Here is a 7,779-nt window from a genome sequence, read left to right on the forward strand (position 1 = left end):
GGCGGTCTGCGAGCGTCCCCGCGGTGCGGAGCCGTGCTGCAGCGAGGCGGAGGGGCCGGCGGCAGCGGCCGGGAGCGGCGAGCCGGAGCCGGAGCCGGAGCGGAGCGGGCGGAGCCGGAGCCGGAGCCGGAGCCGGAGCCGGAGCGGAGCCGGAGCGGAGCGGAGGCGGGTCGGCGTTCGTCGGCGGGGAGCGTCCGGCGGTGGTGCGGTGCCGGCGGAGCCGCGGCGGCGATGTGCGCGGCGGGGAGGCGGTGGGGCCGGCGGGAGCGAGCCGTGCTGTGGTGCGTGCTGGTGTCGGCGTGGGAGGCGGCGTGGGGGCAGCTGCGCTACTCGGTTGCCGAGGAGATGCCGAAGGGCTCGTTCGTGGGCGACGTGGCCAAGGACCTGCGGCTGGACCTGCCGGCGCTCCGCGACAGCGGCGTCCGTATGTCTCCGAAGGCAGGACGCAGTACTTCGCTCTGCACGGGAAGACGGGACATTTAGTGACGGCGGAGAGGCTAGACAGAGAGCAGCTCTGCGGAGTGTGCAGCAATGCGTGCTGCGCTGTGAGGTGATAGTGGAGGGGGAAATGCAGGTTTACGATCGAAGTGGAAATCACGGACATTAACGACAACGCGCCCAGCTTCAAGGAAGTTGAGGTGGAGGAGAGAATGAGCGAGACGACAGCGCTGGGGTCGCGGTTTCCCCTGGCCGAGGCTCACGACCCGGACGTGGGACCGAATTCCCTGCAGAGGTACGAGCTGAGCGGCGACGAGCACTTCTCGCTGGCCGTGCAGGCGGGCCCCGGCGGGGCTCAGCGTCCCGAGCTGGTGCTGGCGAAGGCGCTGGACCCGGGAGGAGGCGGCGTTTCACGAGCTGGTGCTGAGGGCGAGCGACGGCGGAGAGCCGGCGCGGACGGGCACGGCGCGGATCCGCGTGCGGTGCTGGACGCGAACGACAACGCGCCCGTGTTCAGCCAGGCGGAGTACACGGTGCGTGTGCCGGAGGACGTGCCCGTGGGCTCCGTCCTCGTCAGCGTCACGGCCGCCGACGCCGACGAGGGCTGAACGGGCACGTGAAATACTTTTCAAGAATACAAGGAACCTGCGTCGGAGTTTTCCAGCTGGAGTCTGAGACGGGAGCGATCACGCTGGTGCGGAGCCTGGACTTCGAGGAACGGCGACTCTACGACTGGAAGGTGCAGGCACGGCGGCGGGGCCTCTCCGACACGGCGAAAGTCGCGATCAGCGTGACAGACGTGAACGACAACGCGCCCCAGATTTCGGTGCGGTCGGCGCTGGCTGCGATCTCTGAGGACGCGCCGCCGGGGACGGTGGTGGCCCTGCTGCACGTGCAGGACCGGGACTCGGGGGCGAACGGCGAGGTGCGGTGCAGCATCGCCGAGCGCGTCCCGTTCCGGCTGCGGAGCTCGTCGGGGCAGCTACTACAGCGTGGTGACGGCGAGCGAGCTGGACCGGGAGGCGGTGGCGGAGTACAACGTGCGGTGCGGGCGGCGGACGGCGGGTCGCCGGCGCTGTGGAGCAGCGCGGTGCTGGCGCTGCGGGGTGCTGGACGTGAACGACAACGCGCCGGTGTTCGCGGAGGCGCGCTAACAGCGCCCGGCTGCCCGGAACAACGCGGCGGGCGCGCTGGTGCTGACGGTGCGGGCGTCGGACGCGGACTGGGGGCAGAACGCGCGCGTGCGGTACCGGCTGTCGGAGGGGCGGGTGCGGGGCGCGCCGCTGTCGTCGTACGTGTCGGTGCAGGCGGAGACGGGCGCGCTGTACGCGCTGCGCTCCTTCGACTACGAGGAGGTGCGCGAGGTGGGGCTGTGGGTGCGGGCGGAGGACGGCGGCGCGCCGGCGCTGAGCAGCAACGTGTCGGTGCGGCTCGTGATCGTGGACGAGAACGACAACGCGCCGCAGGTGCTGTACCGCCGGCGGCGCGGCGGCGGCGGCGGCGGGCGCGGGCGCGGGGTGGGCGGGCGTGGAGCTGGCGCCGCGCTCGGCGGAGCCCGGGGCGCTGGTGGCCAAGGTGGTGGCGGTGGACGCGGACGCGGGGCAGAACGCGTGGCTGTCGTACGAGCTGGCCAAGGCGACGGAGCCGGGGCTGTTCCGCGTGGGGCTGCACAGCGGCGAGGTGCGGACGGCGCGCTTCCCGCTGGCCCGCGACGCGGCGCGGCAGAGCCTGGTGGTGGTGGTGAAGGACCACGGGCGGCCGGCGCTGTCGGCCACGGCGACGCTGACGGTGGTGCTGGCCGAGAGCGTGGCCGAGCTGCTGTCGGAGCTGGGCAGCGCGGCGGCGGCGCCGGGCGAGGCGGCCGGCAGCCTGACGCGGTGGCTGGTGGTGGCCGTGGCGGCCGTGTCCTGCCTCTTCCTCGCCTTCCTGCTGCTGCTGCTGGCGCTGCGCCTGCGGCGCTGGCGCCGCTCGCAGCTGCTGGCGGCGGGCAGCGGCGCCTTGCGCGGCGTCCCGGCCTCGCACTTCGTGGGCATCGACGGCGTCCGCGCCTTCCTGCACTCCTACTCGCACGAGGTGTCGCTCACCGCCGACTCGCGCAAGAGCCAGCTCCGCTTGTCGGGCGGCAGCTGCTGCGACACCCTCCCGGCCCGGCCGCCGCCCGACGAGCCCGCGCCGCTGCTCGGGGAGGACCCTGCCGGCGCCCGCCGCGCGGACCCCGCCGCTCCCCGGTGAGTTCCTCTGAGCACACTTGCTCCGCGACGCTTCCCTCTGCTGCTTCTCTGCCCTTTCCCCGCCGCCTTCTCTCTCTGTCCCGCGCGCGGAGCTGTCGTTCCAAGGAAGGCAAAGCTGCGTTCAGCACCGCGCTGGGTGCTGGTGCCTCTTGCTGCGGGGAGGGGAGCGTGGGGTTGCGGCTCAGCGTTACAGTGGCTGTGGGAGGCCGGCGAAGGGAGCCTGCTGCCGGCTGGAGCTTCCTTAGAGCGGGCCTTTGGCTCTCATCACGGCGTTCCTGTGTTGCACGCCGTTCCCTGAGCCAGTCTCTCCTGGAGGACAGCGCCTCTTTTACTTTCAGACCCTTGACGTTTCTCCTCTGAGGTGCACTTAGCAGACAATCTGTCTCCCTCTTAGTGCAGAGATGTGAAGACAGCTATGTGCAGTCCGTGCGTGATCCTGATGCATGCTGAACAGAAATAGTGTGGGCAACTGGCTGTAATGAGAGGTGCTTGCAGATGCTGAGGGTCAAAGTACACCATGCAAGGTGTGAAGGGTTGGAGATGGGAGTCGTGGGAGCTGTGCGTGAGGAGCTGTTGAAGGGCACAAGAGCTGTGGTTTGCTCCTTTCCCTGTTCAGTGCCCAGCTGTGGTGTCATGCAATGCGAGTTTCGTCTTCCCAAGCGAGTTTAGCCAGAAGACATGTTATTCCAGCTGCGTGGGGAGCCCTGGGAGGTTCTTCCTGTGTGTTTGCAGGTTGTCATCAGTTCTTAACTAACAGCTTAATTAGGTACTTATGAGAAATGCCATAATGGGAGCTTTGGGAAGGAAGTGCCCTAATCTAGAAGAGTATGTTGTGCTCCCTTCCTCTCTGCGCGTGTTAAGTTCTTGCCTTGCTCGTTGTAATGATCTGAAGGTGGGCCTTTGTCTCTGACAGTGTGTGGAAGATCGCATCTGTTCCATTTGTCTGACTGTCCCGTACATGCCTCTCACGTTTACAGCTGTAAAGAGAAAGACTTCCATAGATGTGTTTCCTCAAATGCGAACTGGAAGAAATGCTCTTGCTTGTCACATAGACATGGTGAGAAGTCACATGTTCTCCATGGTAAGGAGCAGTTGTCTGTGCCAGTTTTCTTTGGTGGAGTCCATCTGCACATGATGAAGATCAACGACAGGCATGCAATCTGTGAAGGGTTTGAGGAGAGTCTAGGGGGTGCTGTGCGTGAGGATGTACTGGTGGAGACAAGGCGTGTGTTTTGTCGATTCCAGGGTTTATTGCTGGCCTACATAAAATGAGTCTGAAGGTGTGTTATTTCTGGATATCGCCTTGCTTGGACTCCAACTGAGCCAAGTTGTGGGTTCATCAGTTTGCTTTGCTGTTGCATGATGTTTCCTGGGAATGGCAGTTACTGAGCACAGACATACACTTTACGTTAAGATTGGAGAGTCATGTATCTTCCAAGTTGCCCAATGTGCTGCAGTAGGATGATGGTGTCTTTGAGCTGATGCTTTGGCGACTGGGTCTTTATGGGAGCTGCATATTGCTTATGCACTTGAGAACATTTTGCATTTCTTCAAGTAGAGTGATGAGCAGAGAAATCTGTTTGCACACGTCCGTGTTGTGATCCTTGTTCTCAGTAAGGAGAAGTTGCGTGTGCAACTTTTTCTTTCAATGGTGTCTGTCTGCAAAGGTAGCTTTCCTGTTGCATGATGTTTGGGCAGGGTGAAAAACTCTGTCTGCCCCGAGACAGGGCAGCTGAAAAAGTTTGCTGTGGTACAATTTGAAATGACTAAAAGATGTCAAGACAGTGTAAAAGTTCCGTTTGTCGTAGTTGTTGTAAGAGGCCCGGAGTGGTGGTTCCATGCATTTTCCCTATTGTGTCGTCCAAAGAAATTCCTTTGAGGAACTGTGGCTCTGGTCTTTGGTGTGAGCTGCTGTGTGAGCCTCCTGTGGAGTATTTGCCAAGTAGACAGCCTTCTTGTGTACCTCCTACAGCTGACATGTTAAGCTATGACGCCTTCACTTGTGTAGGTTTCCCATTCTTGCCTTGTTGGTTGTCCAGGTGTAAAGCTGGGCCTCATTGTGGCTGGTAACCCTTGAAACGTTGAAAGCTCTGTGAGAATTGTTGGGCTGGGGGAGCAGTTTCCATCCGTACCTTGAAGGTGTTCAGGTGCCAAGAGAAAGACTTTGATAGACTTGTGTTTCCCTAAGATGGCACGGAATGACATGCTCTTTTGCCTGTGGCTGACGTATGGCCAAAACATTGGATATTGACCATGGTGCAAGTAATGACTGTGAATGTTGTGCAAGGAGGGTGAGAGGCTGGCTTTGAGGCAGAAACTGGGCGAGTCTAGGTGTTTTTGGCTGAGCAGTGGTTTGATTTCATGCCTGGTGCCAAGGCCTGTGCCGTTTTGGCTGTGATCCTGGTTTCCCTGTCCTGAAAAGCAATGGTAGTCCTCCAATCCTGAAGTGTTTGTGCAATAACTGTGGGCAGAGAACAATGATGCATGTGTAGAACAGCTTAAATTCCTGTGTGAAACCTCTTTCATCCATCCCTGGAACATTGCGATGGAGAATGCTTCATAGTTGTCATGACCCTTTCTTTCAGGCCTTTATTTCCTGGAAGGTCGTGGTTCATTTTGCCCGTTTCTGGTGCTGCTTTTGCATTTGAAACTGTGTGTGTTTTTTTGCAGCAAATACTTACTTCAGCACCTAAGACAGAAATTTAGGTGTGAGGAAAATGAAGCAGAAGCTAAAAGAGAATCTGTTGTAGCTTCTCAGAAGACTTAGCTTGAGAAAGAAGCCCATGAGAAGGGGTTTACACTTACGCTTCATATTTGTGGGAGATGAGCAGGCCACAGAGTAGAAAAATTGCTGAGAGCCCATGACTATTTCTTAGAATGAAACTTGCTGCTGCGTAGTCCAGAGTAAGACTTTAGGGCTGCACTTGCAGCTTGAGATCTGAATGACTTCTGGGTGCTCTCAGGGATGACTTTCCACGCCTGCAGTGAAGACTGAGACTCCTCTCGGTGAGTTGCTCTGACACCACTTTCTCTTCTAATGCTTCCTTGCCTTACTTGTCTGATTTATGTTTTTGTTGTTCTTTACCTGGTCTCCTACGTATGCAGGTTTCCTTGTAATTATCAGCAGAGCTTCGTTTAGCAATGTGTCGTGTGTTCGTGCCTCTTGCTCATGCTGCAGGGAGTGTGAAAGGCAGGAGCTGTGAGGGTATCATGGTGTTCTGTTCTTGTTGGTGGGGAACGTATGTAAACATGACTTAGTAGAAGTGGCATCTGTTACATTGTCTGACTGTCCGTACGTGCCTTTCACGTTACAGCTGTAAAGGAAAGACTTCCATAGATGTTTTCCTTCAAATGCGAACTGGAAGAAATGCTCTTGCTTGTCACATGGACATGGTGAGAAGTCACATGTTCTCCATGGTAAGGAGCAGTTGTCTGTGCCAGTTTTCTTTGGGTGGAGTCCATCTGCACATGATGAAGATCAACAACAGGCATGCAATCTGTGAAGGGTTTGAGGAGAGTCTAGGGGGTGCTGTGCGTGAGGAGGTACTGGTGGAGACAAGGCGTGTGTTTTGTCGATTTCCAAGCTTCATTGCTGGCGTACATGAAATGAGTCTGAAGGTGTGTTATTTCTGGATATTGCCTTGCTTGGACTCCAACTGACCAAGTTGTGGGTTCATCAGTTTGCTTTCCTGTTGCATGATGATTCCTGGGAATGACGGTATTAGGCACAGTTGCAAACTTTGCATTACACGTGGTAGTGTACTGTATCTTCCAAGTTGCCCATGTGCTGAAGAAGGATGACGTTGCCGTTGAGCTGAGACTTTGATGAGTAGGTCTTTAATTGAGTTCCATAGCGCTCATGGCTTTTAGAACCTTTTCTGTTTCTTCTTCAAATTATATGGGATGAGCAGAAAGATCTCTTTGCATGCATGGCTATGGTCTATGGTGTGAAGTTCTGTGTGAGCCTCCTGTGGGCTTGTTAGCAACGAGTTACCTTTTCTGTGTACCTACTACAACTGACACATATGAAACGTGAAGCTATGATTCTTACACTTGTGTAGGTTTCCCATTCTTGCCTTGTTTCTTTGTCCAGGTCTAAAGTTGGGCCTCATTTTGGCTGGTAATCTTTAACCATTAAAAGATGAAAAGACTGAGAGATTATCGGGCTGGGAGAGTAGTTTCCATCCATACCTTGAAGGCTTGCAGCTGTCAAGATGTGGTGGGTTAACCTTGGTGAGCCGCCAGGTGCCCACCAAGCTGCTCTGTCACTCCCCCTCCTCAAGTGGATGGAAAATACAATGAAAGGCTCATGGGTCGAGATAAGGGCAGGGAGATCACTCAGCGATTATCGTCACAGGCCAAACAGACTTGAGTCGGGGAAATTAATTTAATGTATTGCCAATGAAAGTCAGAGTAGGGTAATGAGAAAGAAGAACAATCTTAAAACATCTTCCCGCCACTCCTCCCTTCTTCCTGGCTCAACTTCACTCCCGATTTCTCTACCTCCTCCCGCCGAGAGGTGCAGGGGGACGGGAATGGGGGTTGCGGTCAGTTCATCCTGCGTTGTCTCTGCCACTCCTTCCTCCTCACGCCCTTCCCCTGCTCCAGCGTGGGGTCCCACCCATGGGAGACAGTCCTTTACGAACTTCTCCAACCAACTCCTTCCCACAGGCTGCAGATCTTCACAATGTGCTCCAGTATGGGTTCTCTCCATGGGTGCAGTCCTTCAGGAACGGACTGCTTCAGCATAGGTCACCCGCAAGGGTCACAGGTCCTGCCAGAAGACCTGCTCCAGCATGGCTCCTCTCCACGGGGCCACATGTTCTTCCAAGAGCCTGTTCCAGTGCGGGCTCTCCACAGGGTCACAGCCTCCTTCGGGGCACATCCACCCGCTCCAGCGCGGTGTCCTCCACGGGCGGGCAGGGTGGATATCTGCTCCACCATGGACCTCCATGTGCTGCAGGGGACAACCTGCATCACCATGGTCTTCATCATGGGCTGCAGGGGAATCTCTGCTCCGGCACCTGGAGCACCTCCTTCTTCACTGACCTTGGTGTCTGCATAGTTGTTTCTCTCACGTATTCTCACTCCTCTCTCCCAGCTGCTGTTG

At 57.5% G+C, this 7,779-nt stretch overlaps 1 pseudogene; it reads left to right on the forward strand.

Moving 5' to 3' along the window:
- Positions 1 to 216: 216 nt before the first annotated feature.
- Positions 217 to 2,670, forward strand: LOC127029180 (protocadherin gamma-A2-like; annotated as a pseudogene).
- Positions 2,671 to 7,779: the final 5,109 nt, after the last annotated feature.

This window comes from Gymnogyps californianus, unplaced genomic scaffold (genome assembly GCF_018139145.2).
Source record: "Gymnogyps californianus isolate 813 unplaced genomic scaffold, ASM1813914v2 HiC_scaffold_83, whole genome shotgun sequence".
Taxonomy (NCBI): domain Eukaryota; kingdom Metazoa; phylum Chordata; class Aves; order Accipitriformes; family Cathartidae; genus Gymnogyps; species Gymnogyps californianus.